Below are 25,097 nucleotides of genomic sequence, written 5' to 3'. Positions count from 1 at the left end.
AGGAAGATTAAACTGGAAACTTTCCTAAGCTAACGCTTTACAGGTATACTGTACAGGTAAACCATATAGGTATACCACCCATACAGGTATACCTTCCTGAATTGATTTTTCAATTTGCCCTATCTATTATTTCACAATATGTCCTTATGCAGTGTTTAAATGTTATAGTTATATATAAAACAATTTTCAGCTATATAAAAATTAATTTCACAATATTCCTATCTAAATTTATTTTTTCACTGATTTTTCTTTGGTTTCCATTTCGAATCTGCTCCTGAACAGGTTTGCCAGGTAGGGGGACAGGGTTTGCTATGGCCGTTCCTTCCTGTTGTTCATAAAAGCAACCTTCTATGATATGAAGGTGGTTTTTAAAACAAGTCATACACTACAGAGCCTTTTGGAGTAGTCCAAAAAACAAAGTCCAGAATTCGGAAAAGTCTGGAATTTACGAAATTGAATGTAAGGACTGCGATGCAGAATACTATGGACAGACAAAAAGATCTTTCAAAGTGAGATACAAGGAACACATAGCATATTTGAAATATGGAAGACCTGAAAAATCAGCAGTCGCCATGATATTTAGCAACAAAACCATTCCATAGACTTCAGTTCATGAAGATTAGTTAGACAAGTTAACAACAACAGGCAACTAGATGCCTATGAGAGTGTAGAAATAAGTAAACACAATAATAATATGAATAACGATAACGAACCAATACCAAATAGAATACTATATAGCTTGTTAAAATAATATCATTGGATTTACTGATTACTACATAAGGACACAGTGAAAAAACAAATTTAGATAGGAATATTGTGAAATTAATTTTTATATAGCTGAAAATTGTTTTATATATAACTGTAACATTTAAACACTACATAAGGACATATTGTGAAATAATAGATAAGGCAAATCGAAAAATTAATTTAGGAAGGGATACCTGTATGGGTGGTATACCTATATGGTTTACCTATATGGTTTACCTGTATAGCATAAATAGCGTTAGCTTAGGAAAGTTTCCAGTTCAATCTTCCTCTTTGAAGATGATCACTTGGTGATCGAAACACGTGTCGAAGTGTTAAAAATAACGATTTGGTGTTGGGAAAAAACTCCAGTATATTCATTACTTCACCAAAGGTTCCAGACAGTGCATCATAGGTACTAACTACATAACAGTGTACCTAGACATAAAAACGCCAGTTTATATTCAACTTATTAATATAATAATCTTTACTGATGAAATGAGAAAATACGAAATTAAAGTATCTTTTATTTCAATATTCGTTCAATATTGGGAGAGACAGGTTTTGGCTTTCTACATTTCTCCATCCATTAGTAAGTATTTTTTCAACTTTGCTGCTTAAGGAAATAGCCTGTAATTTTGAGATAAGAATCTTTTGGTATGAAAAATATTTATATATTTATATTTGGTGGAGGCCTTAGGATTTATAAAATCTTTGTCTGTGGGTATAAAAGTTTACGTAATACTCAGGGTACATAGACAGACAGACCGAGAGACTACTGGAGACAGACTATTAGAGCCTTTCCAATAAATTCCAGTAAAATATTGACCCTATTCACCCTACAGGGCATTTTTACACAACTGTCATTGTTCAAATCATTTTCGCTTCCTTTCAATTTTATATTTTTACTTAAAAAAAAATCGAACAAATAAAATGTGATAATGGAATCATTCGATATCGTCGCAAATACGCAACATTTTTCAGAGTAGATTTAAATATGAAAGGTTCACAAAGGATTCAGAAACATTTAGAGCGTGAAAGGGGGATGCTCGCTCATTAAGGACACGTCAAGGGTTGACGTCCTTTATTACAAGGTTAAACAACAACAGAAGCAATAAGGGAATCCATTCCTGAACAGAATAAAACGTGTTTATGATTTTAGTCGACAATAAACCGATATTAGCACGGTCATATAAGTCAAGAGATTGATAAACATGCTTTCAAAAATGGAAATTTGAAATTAAACGGAAAAACTATTGAATTTTCGAATGATTACTTGTGCTCCAAACAATAAAGACTCTCACCAGGACATGCGATGGTACTCAGTACAACTGAAACAGGTTTGGAACATAATGCAATAGATTCCAATTCATACCTCATGAAAAAAAAAGAGTTAGATCGGGCAACTGTGGTGGCTATTCTACATCTCCTCTTCAACCAACCAACTGGTGTGGAAGAAGTTGGTGCATCTACGAAAGCGAAGTTCAAGTAACATTATCATATTTACAGTTGGTTATTCGATTACCTCGGTAACTGACATGTACAAAGGTGGTTCGACCGACTAAAGTCCTCAGGGAGACATCAGTGACCTATTTTTCCACGCCCGTCCGACGTATTACGAACATCGACAGCCGCCTCACATTCGACAATCATTACATAAGCTGCCTCCCGCCCCCGCAACTCGAAAATTTCCCTTGCATGTTGCGTATTTTCACCCCGTTGTTCGTATCCCGTTTTCCCTCGGACGAACGAGAGAGCGAAAGTGAGCCTTTCTAATTGAATACGTAGAAACAGAAAGCGAATAGTCTAGTTGATAAGTGATATTTAAACAACGATTTTCGACTTGAAAACTGAAAATTTCAACTTGAATCCCAAAATTTCTAGATAAAAGTCGAAATTTCTAGTTCAGAGTCAAAAATTCGAGATAAACGTCGAAATTTCTTGTTCAAAGTCAAATTTCGAGAAAAATATCGAAATTTCTAGTTCAAAGTCAAAATTTCTAGATAAAAGTCGAAAGTTTCAGTTCAAAGTCAAAATTTCGAGAAAAAAGTCGGAATTCCCAGTTCAAAGTGAAAATTTCTAGATTGAAGTGGAAATTTTTAGTTCAATGTCAAAAATTCGAGAAAATAGTCGAAATTTCTTGTTCAATGTCAAAAATTCGAGAAAAATATCGATATTTCTAGTTCAAAGTCAAAATTTTTAGATAAAAATCGACATTTCTAGTTCAATGTCAAAAATTCGAGATAAAAGTCGAAATTTCCAGTTCAATGTCAAAAGTTCAAGACAAAAGTCGAAATTTCTAGTTCAAAGTCACAAGTTTTGAATAAAAGTGAATAAAAGTGAAAGTGAGACAAAAGTCGAAATTTAGAGTCCAAAGCCAAATTTTCTATATAAAAGTCGACATTTCTAGATAAAAGCAAAAATTTTCGAGAAAAAAGTCTAAATTTTCAGTTCAAAGTTAACATTTCTGGATAAATGTCGAAATTTTCAGATAATAGTCTAAATTTGGGAAAGAAAGTTTTTGGCTTTCTACTACTCCATCTTTCCCAAAAAATTAATCACTCCTAAAAATATAACCCTTTCAAATCAGTCTAAATTTCTAGTTCAAAGTCAAAATTACTAGAAGAAAGGTCGAAATTTCTAGTTCAAAGTCAAAATTTTCAGATAAAAGTCAAAATTTCTAGTTCAAAGCCAAATTTTATATATAAAAGTCGAAATGTCTATATAAAAGTCGAAATTTCTAGTTCAAAGTCAAATTTCGATAAAAAAATGAAAATTTTTAGTTCAAAGTCAAAATTTCTGGATAAATGTCGAAATTTTCAGATAATAGTCGAAATTTCTAGTTCAAAGACAAAATTTCGAGAAAAAAGGTCGAAATTTCTAGTTCAAAGTCAAAATTTTGAGAAAAAAAGTCGAAATTTCTAGTTCAAAGTCAAAATTTTTAGATAAAATTCAAAATTTCTAGTTCAATGTCAAAATTTCGAGACAAAAGTCAAAATTTAAAGTGTCCATTTATTTTTAAATTGCGACATTAAACTGAAATTTAGAGTTTTGAAGTCGTAATTTTCAAGAAACAAATAATAGAAACATGTGATATTTCTGCACTTCCGTATAAACCTGCATTTATTTCAGTTTTTAGTCACGATTTAATCTAGAACGATAGAAATTATTGATAACGAGATAAAAGCTAAAAAATCTATTTTTTAACCTTCAAACATTATTAAGTTTTCAATGACACACGGGATCGATGGGAGCTTTCGACAGGGTCGGCTCTAGGGGAGTACAGGCAGGGACTTCCACATGATAGGGTCGCCAACAAGAAATATAAAAAATATCAAAATTTTGACGGTTCAGCAACTCCAAAAACTTTTTTTGGTATTTTTACTAAAATTACTTGCACGCAGATAATAATATTGTTATCGATACATCAGAAAGCACCGATGAATGCAAATCAATCTTTGATTTGATCGAGCATTTCAGTGGCAATACTTTTTTCTAATGTGTAATTTGTACCCATGAGTTGGAGGGAAATGAAATGAGTAAAAAAATGGCTCACAACTTCTCGCTTCTTCGAGCTCAACATTTTAAAATTATTTGACGATATAACTTGAATGGAAATTTATAAACGACACTATCTATTGAACGCGTCGACTTTCGCTCGCTTTCCCTTTTTTGAAAATTTTCAATTTTCTCAGCAGGAGGTTGAAAATTCTACTTTCATGAAAAAAAAATTTGAGCAGGCCCATCGTGTTCCATTTTTCTTATACATATATATGTTAGAGTAAATATTTTTTAACAACTATTCTTTTTCATAGCAAAACAATTAGGGGTCTCCACTCGTTGCCCCGGGGTCTCCAGACCTCCAAACCCGGCCCTGACTTTTGATGTTCCATTTATAAAAGGGTACATAGAATCTGCCTCAGTTTTCAGCCCTTTGCGACTCACTGAAAATCGAAATGTCTATTTCGACTGGGCTATAACCGTAGAAACAGAAAGTGGAGACATACACGAGCGGCGGCAGCAGCGATCGACCCTGAGAGGCGGTGGGGCGGGGGCGGCCGTCCAAGTCCTCGTCGTCAGGGCCACTGAAGGTTGCGGGGGTGCACAGGGCCTGCAAAGCCGAGTGCAAGGTGTCTGCGCGACGACTCGACGCTGCCGCCCCCTTGGCCCCGCCGCCCCCGGCGCGTCTGCCCACGCTATCCGGCAAGGGCCAAGGCTGTTTGGGTCTCTGCCAGCGACGGCGGCGGTGCCTGCTGGACGACGACGAGGACGTCTCTCTCCTCCGGCCTGGGAACCGGATTTCCAGAGATATTCCGAGAAGGAAAACAATTTTTTGTCTCTAGACGTTTTCCCAGGAAGAAGAAGGCTGCGGCAGCTACAATTTCGAGACTTTTATCTTAGCAAGAGCTGTGCCTTAACTTACCTACACCAAGGTCAGACACATTGAATTCCAAAAGTTAAACTCTACATCAAGGAGAATCCAAATATATTTATATATACACTACTGGCTGTGTGGCCAAATATATTTCTATATACATTACCAGCTGATTGGGCAAATGTTATTTTGCCACATAAATTACTTCTATCAAAACAATAACACTTATAAATAATAATAATCCCTTCAAACTGATTATTACTGGAGCTTTATCTCTACATCAAACCGTATATATATATATATATATATATATATATATATATATATATATATATATATATATATATATATATATACATGAAAAAATATTCATTATTAACAAAGTTATGACAACTCAAAAATTCGAAAACTCACACAGCTAACAGTCACAATATATCATTTTTTTTTATGATTTCAAAAATAAAGTGCCGCCAGATGAAAAAAAAACAAATAGCGTAAATATTTTTAATGAAAATAACGGAATTACATTCACACAATTCAACTAACAATGAAGCAAAAAATTTTAATAAACGTAACTAATAACTAATTATTGAAATGTTTCGATTCAGTGCAACAATTAATTCCAACTCATATTCTAGTAGCCTCTACTAATCCACCACGTATTTCGATACATGTGTCGTAGCGCTTACGAATGTTTCTGATTACGTTCCTTAGTTCTTGAGGGCTAATATCTGCACATACCTGTCGAATTCTTGCACAAAGTTCATTTCTATCTCTTGAGCGGTTTTTGTAAACCTTTTGTGTGAGAAGTCCCTAGAGAAAAAAGTCCAAAACTGTGAGGTCTGGAGATCTGGGAGGCATCTCTATAAACGGACTACCACGGCCTATCCATCGGTATGGAAAATGTTCGTTAAGACATTGCCTCACAGCTCTGGCATAATGAACTGAACACCCATCTAACTGGACAATTAAATTTGATCGTTCATTGATTGGCCGCTCGTGAATAGCATCCCAAAACTCTGTGTTTAAAAATTCTAGAAACCTCTGGGCATTAATGTTTTCCTCAAAAAAGAAAGACCAATAATTCGTTCGTTTAATATCCCACACTAGACGTTGATTTTTTGGGAATACTGGCTTTTACAGTTTATTACCCAGTAAGGATTATCCGCTGCCCAATAGCGACAATTCTGTCGACACTACTCCATTTGTAGTGAAAGTGGCTTCGTCGGTATATAAAATATTTTTTAGGAAATTTCTATTGTTTAAATATTCCCCTTGGGCTCATAAACAGTATTCCAGGCGTCTTGCTTCGTCGCCTTCTTGAAGTGTGTAAAAATTTTGGCTTGAAAGGTTTAATATTCTTCGCCTCGAGACATCTCCGAATAGTTTCTCGTGGAATATTTAAATCTAAAGTGGCATTCCTTATACTGGCATTGGGATTATTTCCGAAATAATCTAAAATGATTTGATCATTCCTGTCATTTCTGTTTCGTCTTTGTACAGGATTACTTTTTAACATCATTTTTGATACTGCACCAGTTTCATTGAATATTTTATTTATTTTATTTACCGTACCGCAGCTAATACGAGGACGATCTGGATGTCTCTCATTAAATACTCTACAAACCTCTCTAGCACTTCTAACGTCATCTCCCGAAAGGCGTACAATTTCAATTTTCTCTCTTACGCTCAATCTTGCAGCCATGACACAAAATAATTCGAGGAACTGTAAGGTGAATATTGTTGACAATAGTACACTTAAATCTTTCACAAGTGTCAAACTATAATATCATTTCCATGGCAACTAAGATTTAAATTGAAATATTAGGTCTTAGTTTTAGTTAATTTGCGTGAAAACTTGAATGTAATTCCGTCATTTTCATTAAAAATATTTACGCTATTTGTTTTTTTTTTCATCTGGCGGCACTTTATTGTTGAAATCATAAAAAAATATTCTCATGGCTATATCTGTTGATATAGGGTGTTTTTTGTAACTGTTAGCTGTGTGAGTTTTCGAATTTTTGAGTTATCATAACTTTGTTAATAATGAATATTTTTTCATGAAATTTTGGTCACACCTGTTTAGAGGTACTCTGAATCCAGTGGCGTAGTGATTTTTTTCAATAAAAAAATCGCTAATAAAAAATCCCGATTCTCGACTAAGAAAAAATATCGTAGTATGCCCTGAAACTTTAATAAACATTTCAAATTTTGTCCCAAGGTAGACCTTTTAGTACTTGACATTTCAAAAAAAATTATTAAAATCGGTTTACAACTTCAAATTTTAGGGGGGTGTTTCTATTAAAAATGGGTCACACTGTGGATGAATATATATCATGTGAATTTTTGTAATTTTCATTCAGTTCAATTTTATGCATATTTTTCATTTATACATATTTATTTCAAACATATGTGGAATCACACTTTAAAATGTAAGACCTCGTAAATCCTTAGCTCGCGCAAATTTCGACTTCTGAGGGTTGTCGTTCGTAGGGGTGCGACAGCTGGTTAACGGAAAAACAGATTTTAAACAGATTTAGATGTAGAGACACCCAATTACAGAAAATGCTTCATACAAGATTCTAGAAAGTGTAAATAAAAAAAAACAACAAAACTGTTTTGATGATCTAAAATGAAAACCTCCACCAAAATTGAACAAAAAATATGGAAGTCTTCTGTGCATGATCAAACAGTAGAACTCCGAAAGTTGAACTTTGCATCAAGTGGTATCCAAATATAATTTTACATCATATGGAGTGTCCAAAAAATAAGGTAAATGTTCCAATTTCGCGGGTTAAGCACATTTGATTAGCGATTGTTTTTCATGTTGGTAGACGCGTCTCGGACATATGTTCACAGTTTTTGAAAGTCTTTTGAAGAATTAGTTTTTTTCATCTTCTGAAGCAGTTAACTGGTGAAACTTGCGTTGAGAAGAGTATTGCATTTCTGGTAAATGAAAAAAGTGCCGATGACATTTTGAGCGAGGTTCATTCGACCCCTAATCCCGTTAGGGAATAAAGGGTTGTATCTCATCCCAGCGGGGGGGTGGAAATGACAAGATTTCGACAGTGCCAACTATGAGAAATCGTCCTTGTATTCATTGCTTTCTTCGCTTTATACAAAATGAAAAGGAGATCCCTTTTATCTAATCGAAATCCATTCGCGGCACATTTCTCGAGAAATTTAACCTTTCCTTACTTTTGTTTTCGCAACCCCCTCCCCTTTATTTCACCCAACAATATCAGACATTGATATTTTGTCGTTAATTAAACGAAAACCTTGAAAATATAATACGTTTTCGTGGCGCTCCAGCTTCGTTCTGTTTCGGGCACTTCAAAATTAATAATTAGCCACTCGGGGGCGAGGGGAGGAGGGAAAATATCCGAATCGAAAGTGACATGACATCGAACGTTTAAATAAAATATCATCAGCCAGAAAACGGTATCGAACGGTAACTGGAAGGCCTTAATGACATGTGACATTGCTACAGGTTCTCCGCCGGAGCGCCATGACAACCCGGGGCTCGTTTTTGGGGCACGGCAGGGGCGGGTCGAGCCGAGGGGAATCCCAGAGGGGGTCGAAGGGTCTTTCGTACCGTCAAGTTTGAGTTCTCATGAATATCAGTTCAGTTTTAGAGAATGTATGCTGATTATAGTACAGAATTCAAGGACTGACTGACTGATAAAATACATTTTTCAACAAACATTTATGCAAAATACCTCACACAGATTAGTCTTGTATTCATTTCTGGAAAACACTGCAACCTCATAGCTTCATTGCATTTTTTCTTCCATATTTCTATCAACTCATTCCAATAATCTTGTTTCCTATACTGTACAGGCCGAAGTCTCGGGCCTAACACATATATGGCACTAGTCTTATTGGATTCACCGCTTTTTCAGTTAGTTCACAGTCGTCGTATATTTATAAACAATTATTTATTTATTTATTCATTTATTGTTTTGTTAATGATTTTATTAGATGAACATCTAAAGGTTTTGGTTATCCCGCATCACATCGCGTCTTGCGTTCATAAGGTTTGTTTTTGACTATTTTACGTACAGTTGAGAAAGGAATTTTGATCAAATCTGATGTTGCTTGTAATAGTTTTTTTTTCTCGAAACCAAACTTGATATGTAGATTCTTATACAGAGTGATTCAAAAGTACTTTGACAAACTTCAGGAGGTGATTCCTCACAATATTCTAATATGAATTGTCCAAATAAATAAATGTCCGGAAACGCTTCGTTTCCAAGATACAGGATGTTGAAGTTTTATTTTCGTTTTTTTCAAATAACTTTTGAAATACTGAACTTAATTAAACGAAACTTGGTAATATGAGGTTTTTGAGGTGTCGAATTCGAACCTGATGTTCTTATTGCTCTTACTCGTAGGGGGCGCCACCTACACGTATTTTTCTTTTTTAAAGATTCATAACTTTTTTGGGCGTACTTCTAGCACATTTTTCAGTAAAAAAATCGATTCCTCTATCATATCTACGCAAATAAGCTAACCTCGTTACTAGTCGCTGTAAGCAACCGTTTTCTAAATATTTGGACTTGAAAACTTCAAGATGATTATTTGATAATCGATGCATGTTGAAGTTAATACAAATATTTTGCATTTTTTACAAGAATGCTTTGGAAATAAATTTGACGTTTGTGAGTAGTTTTGGTAATTACATATTTTGTGACAGTTAGACGTTTGTTGAAGTTTCCGTAAGTAGAAGTAGAAAACACTTATTTTGAAAAAATGGATTATTTAAACAATAATGTTCATTTAGCCGATATGCATTTCGTTTATGGCCTTGCGGATGGCAATGCGCGCGAAGCAAGACGTATTTACCAGGAGCGATTTCCTAATCGAGTACTGCCTTCAGCTCCAACATTTGCTAGTCTCCACCGTCGTTTGGCAGAAACAGGTAGCTTTAAGAGGGCAGCTGTTATTATTGGAAGACCACGAGCAGTCCGAACCCCAGAATTGGAAGAAGCTGTTTTGAACGCTCTCGAGGAGAATCCAGAAACAAGCACAAGAGTAATTGCTGAAGCTGTCAATTCTACTCAGTCCACAGTTTGGAGAATTATCCATGATCAACAGTTTTATCCATACCATATTCAAAGGGTACAAGCTCTTTTGCCACGAGACTTTCCCCAACGCATTACTATGTGTCAATGGTTTTTGAGAAAATTGGCTGGAAATCCTCAATATTTAAGAAACGTACTCTTCACGGACGAGGCAAACTTCTCCCGAAATGCTATCACAAACTTTCATAACAACCATGTTTGGGCTCTCGAAAATCCGCACGCAGTTAGTGAAAGGCATTATCAGTATCAATTTTCTGTAAATGTATGGGCGGCAATAATTGATAATTACTTGATAGGTCCTTTCTTTCTTCCGCTCCGACTGAATGGCGCAACTTACACACACTTTTTAGAAAATGAATTGCCGGGACTAGTTCAGAATGTACCATTAGAAATTCGTATCCGCATGTGGTTTATGCATGATGGGGTCCATTTTAGCGTTGTAGCCAGGGAATTCCTTAACACAGTCTATCCAAATCTATAGATCGGTAGGGGTGTAGAAAAACCTAACCAGGCGTGGGCACCAAGGTCCCCAGATCTAAACCGGATAGATTTTTATTTTTGGGGACATTTGAACTCACTAGTTTATAAGACTCCAGTAGTGAACGAGGAAGATCTAAGAAACCGAATAGTAAACGCCTGTGAAAGAATAAGAAACACACCAATAATTTTTGAGCGGGTACGAGATTCAATGACTAGACGACTGACTGCCGGTATCTTCGCTGAAGGTGGACATTTCCAACAATTTATTTGAATACAATTCAGTTTCGTTTATTTTAGTTTATTCTACATATTCAAAATTTCCTGAAATAAAATGTTGACATTTCTTGTAAATTTTATTAAAACAAATACTGATTATGAACCCTTGATACAAAAATAACTATTTCGCTTAAGGATGTCATAAAGGAACGTACCCAACAGTAATGACCTCTTCAAACGAGTAAAACGTCAAATTCATTTCCAAAGCATTCTTGTGAAAAAAGCAAAATATTCGTAATAACTTCAACATGCATCGATTATCAAATAATCGACTTGAAGTTTTCAAGTCCAAATATTTAGAAAACGGTTGCTTACAGCGACTAGTAACAAGGGTAGCTTATTTACGTAGATATGATAGAGGAATCGATTTTTTTACTGAAAAATGTGCTAGAAGTACGCCCAAAAAAGTTATGAATCTTTAAAAAAGAAAAAGACGTGTAGGTGGCGCCCCTACGAGTAAGAGCAATAAGAACATCAGGTTCGAATTCGACACCTCAAAAACCTCCTATTAGCAAGTTTCGTTTAATTAAGTTCAGTATTTCAAAAGTTATTTGAAAAAAACGAAAATAAAAATAAAACTTCAACATCCTGTATCTTGGAAACGAAGCGTTTCCGGACATTTATGTATTTGGACAATTTATATAATATTGTGAGGAATCACCTCCTGAAGTTTGTCGAAGTACTTTTGAATCACCCTGTATACATTGAACATACTCTCTGTGTTTCAATATTCAAATGCATCCGAATCTTATTCACTGGTATCTCTTTTTCGCATTGTTACCATCGCTATTGGAATCACTACACTGGAAAAAGTCTGCGTTGTTATCACACTCGTTATTACTATCAGTACTAGTCCAAGGACGCCACATTTCAAACAAATAACAAAAATTTTAAGTAATTATAACTGCACCAATATAGAATTTCAACACTCAAATCGCGATCAGTTCCTAAACTGAACATTGACAACACGACTGTTCTAACCATCCTCACATTGTATTGGTCACCGTAACATGACATCAAATTCAATTTTATGACTCTTCAGCAAATCATAAAACTCGGTTAGTAAAAATTATCCAATAGGAAACTCTAATTCTTCAGTCCACGTGGACTAATTTGTAGCGGCATTATTTCTTTGTATTGGTTTTTGTGGCTATTGAGTTTGCCGAAGCATTAAGACTATACCAACATAAAAAATCGCCAATCGAATAAACGTAGCCCGCGAAATTTCAACATTAACTTAATTTTTTGAAAAACCTACGTACTTTATTAGATGTTGAAGACATCGGTTAGCAAAAAATTGCCGACAAATACTTTCGTTGGAAGCTTCACCATTAGAAGTCATCTATGTTGCCTTAAGCAGCAGCTGACGATTTCCAGAGTGTGTCTGTAGCGTGAGGTTAATAGAGTCTCATATAAATAGTTCTCAATCAATTAATAATTATTTATCAAGAGTGTCTTCATAACGTCGCAGCAGCTCTAACAAAGCCGGCAACTTGTTTCATAAATCGATACCATCGTTCGAAAACCCTTTTAATGGCAACATCCCAATTTTGTATCCGAATGTCAAACGACGAGTCGCTGCGGGCCATAATTTGCATACACTCCCTTGTTAATGAGTGAAAATGATTTAGATGTAGAAGATTTCGTGTTTTCACAGAGTGTTCGAACGGCTTCGGGCCCAGAAAACGAACAGGTGCGAGCACTGCGTGTACAAATAGGGAATTTTACTTTGATATTCTAATTGAACGAGAAACTCTGAAACTGGTTACTTACATCTGCTTCAAAAACGAATGGATTTATTTGAAGGAATAAGTGTGTGTGAGATAACACCGAAATTTTTTATTCGTTTGAAAGACCTAATGATGACATTATGTGTGAAACATCCTTCAAATGTCTGCCACGGCTTCTCTAGGTGGAGCGAATCCGAAACGTACAATTTTCCACGAGTCTAGCGCATAATTCAGGCTAAATTTGACCGATGACCTGGCTTATGTTGGCTTTGAGGACCGCTGTAGTTTGTGGCTTATTCGCATACACCTGCGACTTAAGAGAACTCAACAGAAAAACAGTATAACGGTTCGAATCCTACCTAACTGGACGCAGTCAAGTCGTAAAAAGTGATATAACTTCAAAATATATTAATATAGATCATTGAGTGCCACAAGGATCGGTTTTGGGACCCACTCTTTTTCTTGTATATATCAATGATGTGTATAAACACTTCTGAAAAAACTACCTTATTTGCTGACGACACCACCATTTTATGGCATAGTAAAACTGTTGAAGATCTGAATAATAAGATAATCAGAGATATTAATGTAATCAAGTCTTGGTGCGATTCGAATCTTCTCTCTTTTAATATAAAAAAAAACAAATATAATAACTTTCAAATGTACTTTAGAAGATATGCCTCAAGAAAATGAGAAGATTGAAAATAAAGATGTCACAAAATTTTTGGGACAGTAAATTGAAGTTTGAAGCACACATCAACCAATTGAAGATTAAAATCTCCTCAGGGTGTTATGCAGTGAGAATTATTTGAAAGGAACTTGGTACTGCCACGGCTATGAACGAATATTATGCATTAATTGAATCTCAACTGAGATATGCCATATTTTTCTGGGGTGTATGTAACTCTAGTATGCTAGATTCAGTACTTAAACTGCAAAAGAGAACCATTAGATATGTGTTCAAACTAGGACCGTGCAATTCATGTAGGCAGTTATTCGCAGAAAAAAAAATTGACAGTTGTGGCTCTCTTTGTAATGTCTTATACACAAGCATAGGTCAAAATTTGAATATATTTCTTCGTGTCATAGTACTCGCCTAAAATCTAAAAATAATTTTAAATTACCATTGCCTTCTTCATCCCTAGTAAAGGACTCCATTTTCTATAACGGTGTTAAAATGTATAATCACTTACCGTCTCATTTTAGAAATAGCCACGATGGTATTGACAGCTATAGAAAATACACAAAAAAAATTCTCTCGAGCAGACCCTATTATAGATTGCAAGAATTTCACAATGACAACTTCCAGTGAAATTGTGAACTGTCATCTGTACCTATCTCTATCTGTTTTCGAGATAAAAAATAAATTGTGCTAAATATGGTCTAAAACATAGCCTTAATTGAAATTAAGTACATCAGTACTTTCAATTCATGAAAAGTTGATATTTTGATGATGGTTTGGACGAACTCTACCTAAATCCAAATTTAAAAAAAATGTTTCTAGAAGAAGCGACTTTATTGAGAAAATTTAACGATTTAGGTATAGGGACATGATATATCATCTTGAAGCATTTTTCACCATCTTTCAATTTACCGAGTAATATACAGGGGGTTTCATTTGAAAAAATGAACTTTTGACTACTTTTATGCACAATGGAAATAATAGAAATTTTAGCACGCCCTGTATGATATGGAGTCGATTGCTTGATGTTACTTGAATATTTCGAGTTTGTCCAAACTATCATCAAAATATCAACTTTTCATGAATTGAGAGTACTGATGTACTTAATTTCAATTAAAGCTATGTTTTGGACCATATTTAGCACAATTTATTTTTTATCTCAAAAATAGATAGATATAGGTATAGGACATCATTAACAAAAAAGTATTAAAATACTAGAGCGATTCCAAAAATGTATTAATATACGGGGTGTTACATTTAAAAAAATAAAGTTGCTAGGACTTTTTGATGGAAGTGGCAACGCCGCAATGCTGAAAATATTTTAGATCGATAGAACAGGTAAGAAAATGTGAGAGGTGAAATTTTCAGAAAAATCATGCTTTGCGTTTTCCAGAAACGTCTAACCTACCATCGACCGTGTGTCACGATGTATATTCATATTTAATCATCCCTTGAAATGTATTTTATCTTGTATGTAGATCATATTATTATATGTTTTTATTCTTCAATATCCCATACCTATCACAATCATTGTCAACCTTGATTATATTCCCAGGACTACAAATTATTCTGTCATCTATCTTTAGTTATTTGGGTTAAGGTATGGGCGTGTCTATAAAATGTAAAATTTTCTTAAGACAAATAAAGATGAAATGAAATTCTGTAAGAATTATGGACTGATGACGCCGCCAGTTCAAAATCCACACCAAACAGTTACTTTTTTGAAACGTATTGGCCGCTCTTGGATCTCATGTGGATTGATATCGTCCCAAATTCGACAATTTTGGTTGTTCACGATCCCATTCATCCAGAAGTGGGCTTCATCGCTGAAGATGATTTTTCGATGAAAATTGGGGTCAGTTTCCAACTGCTCCAGAGCCCATGCAGCGAACACACGCCGTTGTCTATGGTCGTTCACCTTCAGTTTCTTCGTCCAAGGCCCAAATCAAGACACAAAATTCGGCAAGTTGTGGTCTGCGAAAGGCCGAGTTCTTGTGAGCAACGCGAAATCGACTGCCTAGGATTCACCTGCACACTTTCACAGACAGTTCTCCTGCACACTCTCACAGACAGCGGCGATATTTTCTACAGATCTTGCGTTTCGTCGACGTACGTGTGTTGGTTGATCGTTCAGTGAACCAGAGGACTCAAATTTATCCAGCACATCGCGAATAGTCCTTTCGGTAGGACGATTATGTTGACAGTAAAATGGTCGAAGCGCGCGGTACGTTGCCCGAGCAGAACAGTATTTTGTTGAACAATTTCATTACTTGCACGTGTTGCTGAATGTTATATCCGTCCATGGTGATTTGGCAAAACTAACTGAATAAATGACAACTAATTTGACAGATGTGGCTTCAACAAGATAGCGGTTATCAATTGTCAAAATTCGGAAGTCCCTGTTGGAAGACCCTATAGCAGCCTGAGAATTGAATCAAAAGCTCCGTTCTTTGTACCTGAGTGCTCCTAATTTTTTTGAGATTCATAGGCACTGCAGGAAAGTCTGGAAAACGCTCTGAAACTAGTATCTGTGAGAAAGTAGAAGTTTAAGTTGGATTTGAACCATGATACTTATTTGGAAAAACTGTTTCTGAAAGTTTTTTCCACAAAGATGCCCAAAATATTTTTTCCTGCATAATATTAATAAAATGTATGCTTTATGCTCAAAGAACTGGATAACTTTTGACTTGCTCTCAATAAAATTGGTACTATGATGACTCCTGCTCAATTTCTTCATCGCCGGCATCCTTAGCTGACCTTAGACTTTCTATAAGATTTCTGTTGGCCTGAATATTGGTTTCACGTTGTGTTTCTTTAAGATTCTCCCGATCCCGTCTATAACATTTTCAACATAGGGAAGGAAATCCTTTGACTAGCCTAGCTGGGGCTACTTTAGCGTTCTCTCTCCTGAGTCGTATGGCCAGCTCGAATTCTTCTTAGCTGGCTCCTTTGAAGGCTTATTTTTAGTTGCTTGAGTTGCTCTGGAACACTCTCTGGTTCATAGATACGTCGATCTCTCTCAACCAAAGTTCTAAATACCCCTCTCTTTTATTGTGGCTGGTGGTTAGAGTTTTTGTTCAGGTACCTGTGTCTGTGTGTTAGTTTCCTGTACAGTCTGTGCTCAATGTACCATCTTCACGTTTGTTCACAAGAACATCCAAGACGGCTGGAGTCCCTTGGGTTTCTCGTTCCATTGTGAATCGGATTTTGTGGTCTTGTTGGTCTCAGTAAATACACTGTCGATATGGAGATCCTATAAAGGTTGATGCCATCATTTGCTGTAACAGAGTGTCACCGAATTTTTTTCAAATAATTTTAAAATAGGTTTTTTTCTATGACACCAGGTTCCAAACTCCAATATGACAGATTCCACTCTGTTAACGACTTCCTTTGTTTCCTGATTCGACATCGATGTTGTACTTTACAGGAACATAAAAATATTCCAATTGGTGAGGTAATTTGGCGAGTCGATAATAAATATCAGAAAGGACCCACAACCGATCCTTGGGGAACGCCAAGTTTTAAATAATGTGAGTCAAAGAAGTTATGAAAGCTGGACAGGGACTCTTCCTGAAAAAAGGGGGAAAACGAGCAAGCAAATTGCTTGAATATCATATGCCACCCAAATATCGACGAAAATGACCGCGGAGAAATTCTCACGGTCGAAAAACTGCTGCATTGTTGCATCTCGTAAAAATCGAAGATAGTCGCCGTAGCGTTACAAATTGCATTATTTCTTCCGAAAGTACCGTTCTTAAAGGTACTTTCACGCGCGTTGCCTTCTCGATTTCTTTGTTCGGTTCCCCCAAAGCAAACGCACGAATTTCGTATGCATAGATTCCGTTTGGAATATTTAATGACCGTATTACTGATAATTTAACGAATAATAGTTATTAGAACATTCTTCCTGGAGTGATGGATCGAATGAAACTCCGGCAGTTGGTTTTCTTCGAAGGGACACTTAATGAACGTGCGCTCTAACGGAATTTATGAAATTTAAAAAAGTTACGTGCAGGTGGTAATGCCGATATCCAATATTCGATGACACCGTGAAGATTAAAAAAAATCAATTCTTAGATCAAAAAAGAGGTTTATTGTCAAACAGGAGTTATCCCAATTACTAGACAAATATAATTAAGCTTACAGCTATGACTAAGTATGAGTACAATGGAATATAACGAATAGCATATAAAATCAGCAGAGTAATAGAGTATATTATACACTGATACATTCATATAATAATAAAAAAAACATATACCGTAGAATTCTAATAGAAATGGCAGTGTGCAGAGAGCTGAAACACAGTATTTCACTAATGGGTTCTAATTAGATTGTAGTTCGATTTGCATAAAAAATAGTTTGTTACGAATTATATATTTGAAGCGTCCAAATGGAACAGCAAAAATATCGTATTCTGAATAGAAACTATTATAAATTTTACAGATGTTATAAACTGGGGATTTTATTAACACACGTTAATCCTAGGCAAAGGCAAATAGAAAAGTATTTCGTTTCTACTCCGTCGTCTTGGTACGTGAAAAACTGAGCAGTCAAAAAGATTATGAATCTGTTTAAATCTGTTTAAAATCAGTTTTTCCGTTAATCAGCTGTCACCCCCATACGAACGACAACTCTCAGAAGTTGAGAAACTTGTGCGAGCTAAGGACTAACGAGGTCTTACCTTTTAACGTGTGATTCCTAACACGGTTGCAGAATCATCCCAGCTTCAACCAGATAAATTCTCTCGAGAAAAATATCTGGTCGAGGCGGAAATCGAACCCACGATCTTCCGATTTATACAGAGTGATTCAAAAGTACTTTGACAAACTTCAGGAGGTAATTCCTCACAATATTCTAATACGAATTGTCCAAATAAATAAATGCCCAGAAACGCTTCGTTTCCAAGATACAGGATGTTGAAGTTTTATTTTTATTTTCGTTTTTTTTTCAAATAACTTTTGAAATACTGAACTTAATTAAACGAAACTTGGTAATAGGAGGTTTTTGAGGTGTCGAATTCGAAACTGATGTTCTTATTGCTCTTACTCGTAGGGGGCGCCACCTACACGTCTTTTTCTTTTTTAAAGATTCATAACTTTTTTGGCCGTACTTCTAGCACATTTTTCAGTAAGAAAATCTATTCCTCTATCATGTCTACGTAAATAAGCTACCCTTGTTACTAGTCGCTGTAAGCAACCGTTTTCTAGATATTTGGACTTGAAAACTTCAAAGTCGATTATTTGGTAATCGATGCATGTTGAAGTTATTACGAATATTTTGCATTTTTCACAAGAATGCTTTGGAGATAAGTTTGACGTTTGTGAGTAGTTTTGGTAATTACATATTTTGTGACAGTTAGACGTTTTGTTGAAGTTTCCGTAAGTAGAAGTAGAAAACACTTATTTTGAAAAAATGGATTATTTAAACAATAATGCTCATTTAGCCGATATGCATTTCGTTTATGGCCTTGCGGATGGCAATGCGCGCGAAGCAAGACGTATTTACCAGGAGCGATTTTCTAATCGAGTACTGCCTTCAACTCCAACATTTGCTAGTCTCCACCGTCGTTTGGAAGAAACAGGTAGCTTTAAGAGGGCAGCTGTTATTATTGGAAGACCACGAGCAGTCCGAACCCCAGAATTGGAAGAAGCTGTTTTGAACGCCCTCGAGGAGAATCCAGAAACAAGCACAAGAGTAATTGCTGAAGCTGTCAATTCTACTCAGTCCACAGTTTGGAGAATTATCCATGATCAACAGTTTTATCCATACCATATTCAAAGGGTACAAGCTCTTTTGCCACGAGACTTTTCCCAACGCATTACTATGTGTCAATGGTTTTTGAGAAAATTGGCTGGAAATCCTCAATATTTAAGATACGTACTCTTCACGGACGAGGCAAACTTCTCCCGAAATGCTATCACAAACTTTCATAACAACCATGTTTGGGCTCTCGAAAATCCGCACGCAGTTAGTGAAAGGCATTATCAGTATCAATTTTCTGTAAATGTATGGGCGGCAATAATTGATAATTACTTGATAGGTCCTTTCTTTCTTCCGCTCCGACTGAATGGCGCAACTTACAGACACTTTTTAGAAAATGAATTGTATCCGCATGTGGTTTATGCATGATGGGGCTCCGGCCCATTTTGGCGTTGTAGCCAGGGAATTCCTCAACACAGTCTATCCAAATCGATGGATCGGTAGGGGTGTAGAAGAACCTAACCAAGCGTGGGCACCAAGGTCCCCAGATCTAAACCCGATAGATTTTTATTTTTGGGGACATTTGAAGTCACTAGTTTATAAGACTCCAGTAGTGAACGAGGAAGATCTAAGAAACCGAATAGTAGACGGCTGTGAAACAATAAGAAAGACACCACTAATTTTTGAGCGGGTACGAGATTTAATGACTAGACGACTGACTGCCGGTATCTTCGCTGAAGGTGGACACTTCCAACAATTTATTTGAATACAATTCAGTTTCGTTTATTTTAGTTTATTCTACATATTCAAAATTTCCTGAAATAAAATGTTGACATTTCTTGTAAATTTTATTAAAACAAATACTGATTATGAACCCTAGATACAAAAATAACTATTTCGCTTAAGGATGTCATAAAGGAACGTACCCAACAGTAATGACCTCTTCAAACGAGTAAAACGTCAAATTCATTTCCAAAGCATTCTTGTGAAAAAAGCAAAATATTCGTAATAACTTCAACATGCATCGATTATCAAATAATGGACTTGAAGTTTTCAAGTCCAAATATTTAGAAAACGGTTGCTTACAGCGACTAGTAACAAGGGTAGCTTATTTACGTAGATATGATAGAGGAATCTATTTTTTTACTGAAAAATGTGCTAGAAGTAAGCCCAAAAAAGTTATGAATCTTTAAAAAAGAAAAAGACGTGTAGGTGGCGCCCCCTACGAGTAAGAGCAATAAGAACATCAGGTTCGAATTCAACACCTCAAAAACCTCCTATTACCAAGTTTCGTTTAATTAAGTTCAGTATTTCAAAAGTTATTTGAAAAAAACGAAAATAAAAATAAAACTTCAACATCCTGTATCTTGGAAACGAAGCGTTTCCGGACATTTATTTATTTGGACAATTCATATTAGAATATTGTGAGGAATCACCTCCTGAAGTTTGTCAAAGTACTTTTGAATCACCCTGTATATGAAGATACAGGCATATGTTCTTCTGTTTTCTAAGGATAAGAGGGCAAATCTATTTAGCAACACTCTATTATCAATTCCTTGGGATGGGTAAGCTCTATCGAGTTTGTAAGCCATGTATTTCATAAAGATTCTTTGACAAGATTCGAGTTGCTGTATATGCACGTTGTATATAGGTGACCATATTAGAAAGCCATATTCCAGACGAGATCGGACATATGCATTAAAAAGTGTTATAAAACATTCTTGGTTTTGAAACTCTCTACACGTCCTGAAGATGAGGCCAAGCATTTTTTTGTAGAAGATGTGATTTGATTAATTTGTGACGTGAAGCTAAGTTTCTTATCGAATATGATGCCCAGATCTTTAGTTTCTGTGCTTTGTTCTAATATGACGTCATTGATTGCATAGTGAAACTGTATATTGTTGTGCTTGAGGGTGTATTTTATAAATTTACATGTTTGAATATTCACTGGAAGCTTGTTTAGTATGCAACATTTATGTATCAAATTAACTTCCTTTTGCAGAATAAGACAGTCCTCGATTGATTCAATAGATCTGAAAATCTTCAAGACATCAGCAAAGAGTAATATGTTACTAGAGATATTTGAAACAATATCATTTATAAAGAAAGAAAATAGAAGAGGTGCTAGATTACTTCCTTGAGGAGCACCACTAGTTGAAGTGAATTCTGTTGATTTGTGTCCTTTGTATTCTAAAATTAGGGTACGATTCTGAAGATATGACTGTAGTAAATTCAACAGTTGACTATCGAAACCAACAGAAAAAAGTTTATTCAGTAGAATTTGATGGTTCAATTTATCAAAGGCTTTTGAGAAGTCTGTATAGATTGTATCCACCTGTAGCTGTTTATCTAACGCAGTGTTGACTGTTTGTGTAAAACACATGAGATTAGTTATTGTTGAACATTTATTGATGAAACCATGCTGATATAAAGTTATACTATTTGTAGAAAAATGTTGTTATACAGACGCAAAGTTGGAGAGAATTGTTATGGGTCGATAGTTCAGTTCAGTTTAGTTAAGTTTGTACCAATTTGACGCAAGTTGTAGTACAGTTTTTAAATCAGTTCATCTGAAAAACTTGTTTCAGATGAAATATTGAAATTTTGAGTGATATATTGAAGTCATAATTTTTTTCCTTTGAAATTTTAGGTTTTTGAGTCGCTTCAGCAAGATAACTCCGGAAAATAACCAACAAAGAGGGTGTTCCATTCGAAGAGACCCGTAAAGACCGATTTTTTTAAAGAACAGTAAATTCAGAACAGAAAAATTACCTTTCTCCTAGAATTTTTTTCATCACAATAATAACTGAATAACTATATAATTCAACTGATAAATTACTTGATGAAAGTTATCATAATACCCTCATTGATGCATTTAACGAAACCATTTGTAGTTCAGTATAGTTGAGAACTTCACAGTCAATAAACGTTCATTAAAAAAAAATGTTTCTTTGTAAACTATTCGCAAATTGTTCAATGTGTCAATAAATTTCAAATCAACTCTTCTCAACCATCCCTCGAAAGAACACTTCCACACACCCTGTATATAATATTGACAGGAAAATAATTGGACAGACTATACTTGCCTGTGCAGGTGAGAGTGACAGAAACGTGGAGGGGAAGCTTATTAGGGTACATGCTGCACAGGTTAATGAGTCAATCAATAGCAAAAGCAACCAACGCATGCATGTATGCGCCTCTATGAAAGGGCTCTTTCCTCCCCCCTTCCTCCCGCCCGCGGCAAACAAAGAAGTGATATCTGTGCAATAATTCGCAATGTCATCCCTTAATTCAATTTGCGGGGTGCATTGTAGGGATTCCGGATGAGACGTACTTAGAAGGCTTTCAGTTCATTTTTTTTCTGAAGGGGATGCACCAAAAGTCCGCAATGCAGTTTCGAAAGTAGATGCACAAACAAAAAATCACGGTGCACCGACCTGTCGAATTCTTGGCCGTGAGAGAAAATCAGGCTCGATTATCAAGTACGAGTGAAAGTTGCACTCACCTGATTATAACATGCAAGAATTCTCTTGTAATTCTCTATTTTCTAAACCTCCATGTAAACGCACAGCGAAATCAGGTACCTACGTCGGGAACACGGTAAAACTATCTAACCTAACATTATCACAAATATCACAACATTTACTAAGCTAGTTTTTGTTTCGAAAAAAAACCTTTGCCAGTGTACGATGCATTTCGGTCGCCGTAAAACAATCAATTTAGTTCTGTAGTTTCGTACACTGGCACACCGAATCTTGCATCTTATTGGCGCATGACAAATTTTACCTTGGCGGTGCGTGTGCGAGAGTTTTTTGTTTGAAAGCATGAACGCGGAAGGTTGCGCGTCGCGGCTCGCTGCGATTGCTGCGCAACGCAACGTCCTCGTAAAAGCAGTCGATCGGGGTGAGTGCAGCATCCAATGGAGAAAAATCTCGCGGATATTCGCTGATGGTGGAGACGTTGAACGTCGATATTATTTGAGCTCTCGTTGCTATACTAATAATTTAGGTTTCTTGGGTATGAAAAGGCGTACCTGAACACATTAGAAATGATGGGGGTTTTGACTATACAGAACGTTAAAAATCAACAGTCGACACAAGATGATATATGTAGGTATCAAAATTCAACAACTTACTTCATTATGTATATGAGTAAAAACTGATTTTGTTAGGTTTGGTGTAAATGTGTCAGCAGTGAATTAAATTATTGAATTGATTTTCATCTGAAATCTAAACCAGCCTGAAAAAAATAACCTACCTCACAAACTTCTCAACATAAATTGTATTAATGTGATTCATACTGATATACGAGTTCATTACATGAATCATATCTAATGTCACAAATAAATCAAAACATTAGACTCCTCACATTTTGAAGAATCTAACCTCGCAATTATAATAATCTATATGTCCAAATCTCTCGACACCAGAAATGAGATTGACTCAACTTTGTACACATGTTGATAGATGGAACAAGTGTGCGTTTAGCGCCTCTGTGAATGGAATGCTGAAGTACGTTGGATCTATTTATTTTATGAGAAATCAAGAGTGTCGTAGATCGAGTGTTATCGTCAAAATAACTCTTTTATCTCTATCTTAAAATAACGGTTTGGTGTTGGGATAAAACTCCAGTAATATTCATCTTGGGTTTCACCATAGAATGCATTGTGGTTATTAGTGGCACATAATATACTATCTATTTATGTATTTGTCTTTGGTTTTGTAAAAATTTCGTTGAAAATAGCTTCATAGCTTTAAGTCAAGTGTCAGCAGTTATATTATGGATTGTCTAATATGATTCCACTTTGATTCAAGCCGCACTCACAGGGAATCCGGTAAATGCAATTCTTGGAATCGCAGTCCGCGTTTGGTGACCTGATTTTCACGAGACTGCTACGGATAGTGTTTCCGGATCTGAAGCAGGTCCTGATTTCGTACTTGGACCCAACTCTTCTTATCCTCTCCAATAATCCTCTGACGTAGGGAAGTACAATCAGTGGTCGTGACGGCTCCTCTTCCTTGCGAGGCGTTTGCTGTCTTGTAGCCAAAGTCTGTTTCAACATCACTTTGGAGTAACCATTCCGCTGAAGATTTTTGTTGATAATGCCTAGTTCATTCTCGGGGCCTTCATTCGTATTACAGAGCCCAAAAGCACGATCTATTAGATTCTTGATGATTCCTCTTTTGGTAGATTGATGGTAGTTGGATTCGTGATTCAGATACTGCCCCGTATGAATGGTAATTCGTTGTGGGCTATTGATGTGCTTCAGAAAAGTGTCTAGTTCTGTATTATCATGGTTCTATACTATGAAGGTGTCGTCAACGTATCTCAACCAGACTCGGGGCTTCTTGTGGGATTCTTCAATGACCAGAGTTCCAAACTGCTCCGAATATATGTTGTCTATAACTGATTTTAGTGGCAATTCAATTAGCAGTCCGTCATCTTGCGTAAAGAATTCGCCCTTCAGTTGGAAATACCAGTTTTGTACACAGCCCTTAGTGATTCTAATCACTTCTGTAGGTAAGGTCGTTCTGTCTTCGGAAAGCTTTCTCTTACAGAAACGTTAGTGTAAAGACTTTCCACGTCGAAACTGGATTAACTGATGTTGCTCTGTGACTTCGATTGCCTCTAGTAATTTGACAAAATGCCTTGAATTCTCTACGAAAGTTTTTCCTTTAAGTGGTTGTATTATTCAAAGTGGAGTAGCTGCAATTTATAAGTTTCAATCCTAATATCACAACTTTTGTATATATTCTTTGTCCGGCGAATACCTACCAGATAGAATGCAGATACTCAGCCAAAAGTTCCAATTACGCAACAGAACTTTAGTTCACGTTGACTTAGTGTCTATCAACAACATAAAGACGTAGTTTACAAGACACACTACGAACCCTTACGAACATCCGTTATGCAATAAAACACTGGTCTACTGCGCCGAAGGAAAGCGAAGACCATAAAAAAAAGAAAAAAGGGAAGAAGAAGAAAAAGTTGAATCTGGGGGATTTCCATTTTCTGCATCTTTGGCA

At 35.9% G+C, this 25,097-nt stretch overlaps 1 protein-coding gene across 1 annotated transcript in view; it reads right to left on the bottom strand.

Annotated features, from left to right (window-relative positions):
• Positions 1-22,857, bottom strand: part of chinmo (Chronologically inappropriate morphogenesis) — a 116,090-nt gene extending 93,233 nt beyond the window's left edge. Inside the window, exon 1 of the mRNA XM_023159354.2 lies at positions 22,577-22,857. The gene's annotated coding sequence lies outside the window, so the exon portion shown is untranslated. The remainder of the gene's footprint in view (positions 1-22,576) is intronic.
• Between the last annotated feature and the right edge of the window lie 2,240 nt (positions 22,858-25,097).

Source organism: Leptinotarsa decemlineata, unplaced genomic scaffold, assembly GCF_025532065.1.
Source record: "Leptinotarsa decemlineata unplaced genomic scaffold, Ldec_3_MD MMD2_tig00000232_RagTag_RagTag, whole genome shotgun sequence".
Lineage (NCBI taxonomy): Eukaryota > Metazoa > Arthropoda > Insecta > Coleoptera > Chrysomelidae > Leptinotarsa > Leptinotarsa decemlineata.
This window is presented reverse-complemented; position numbering and strand designations above follow the sequence as displayed.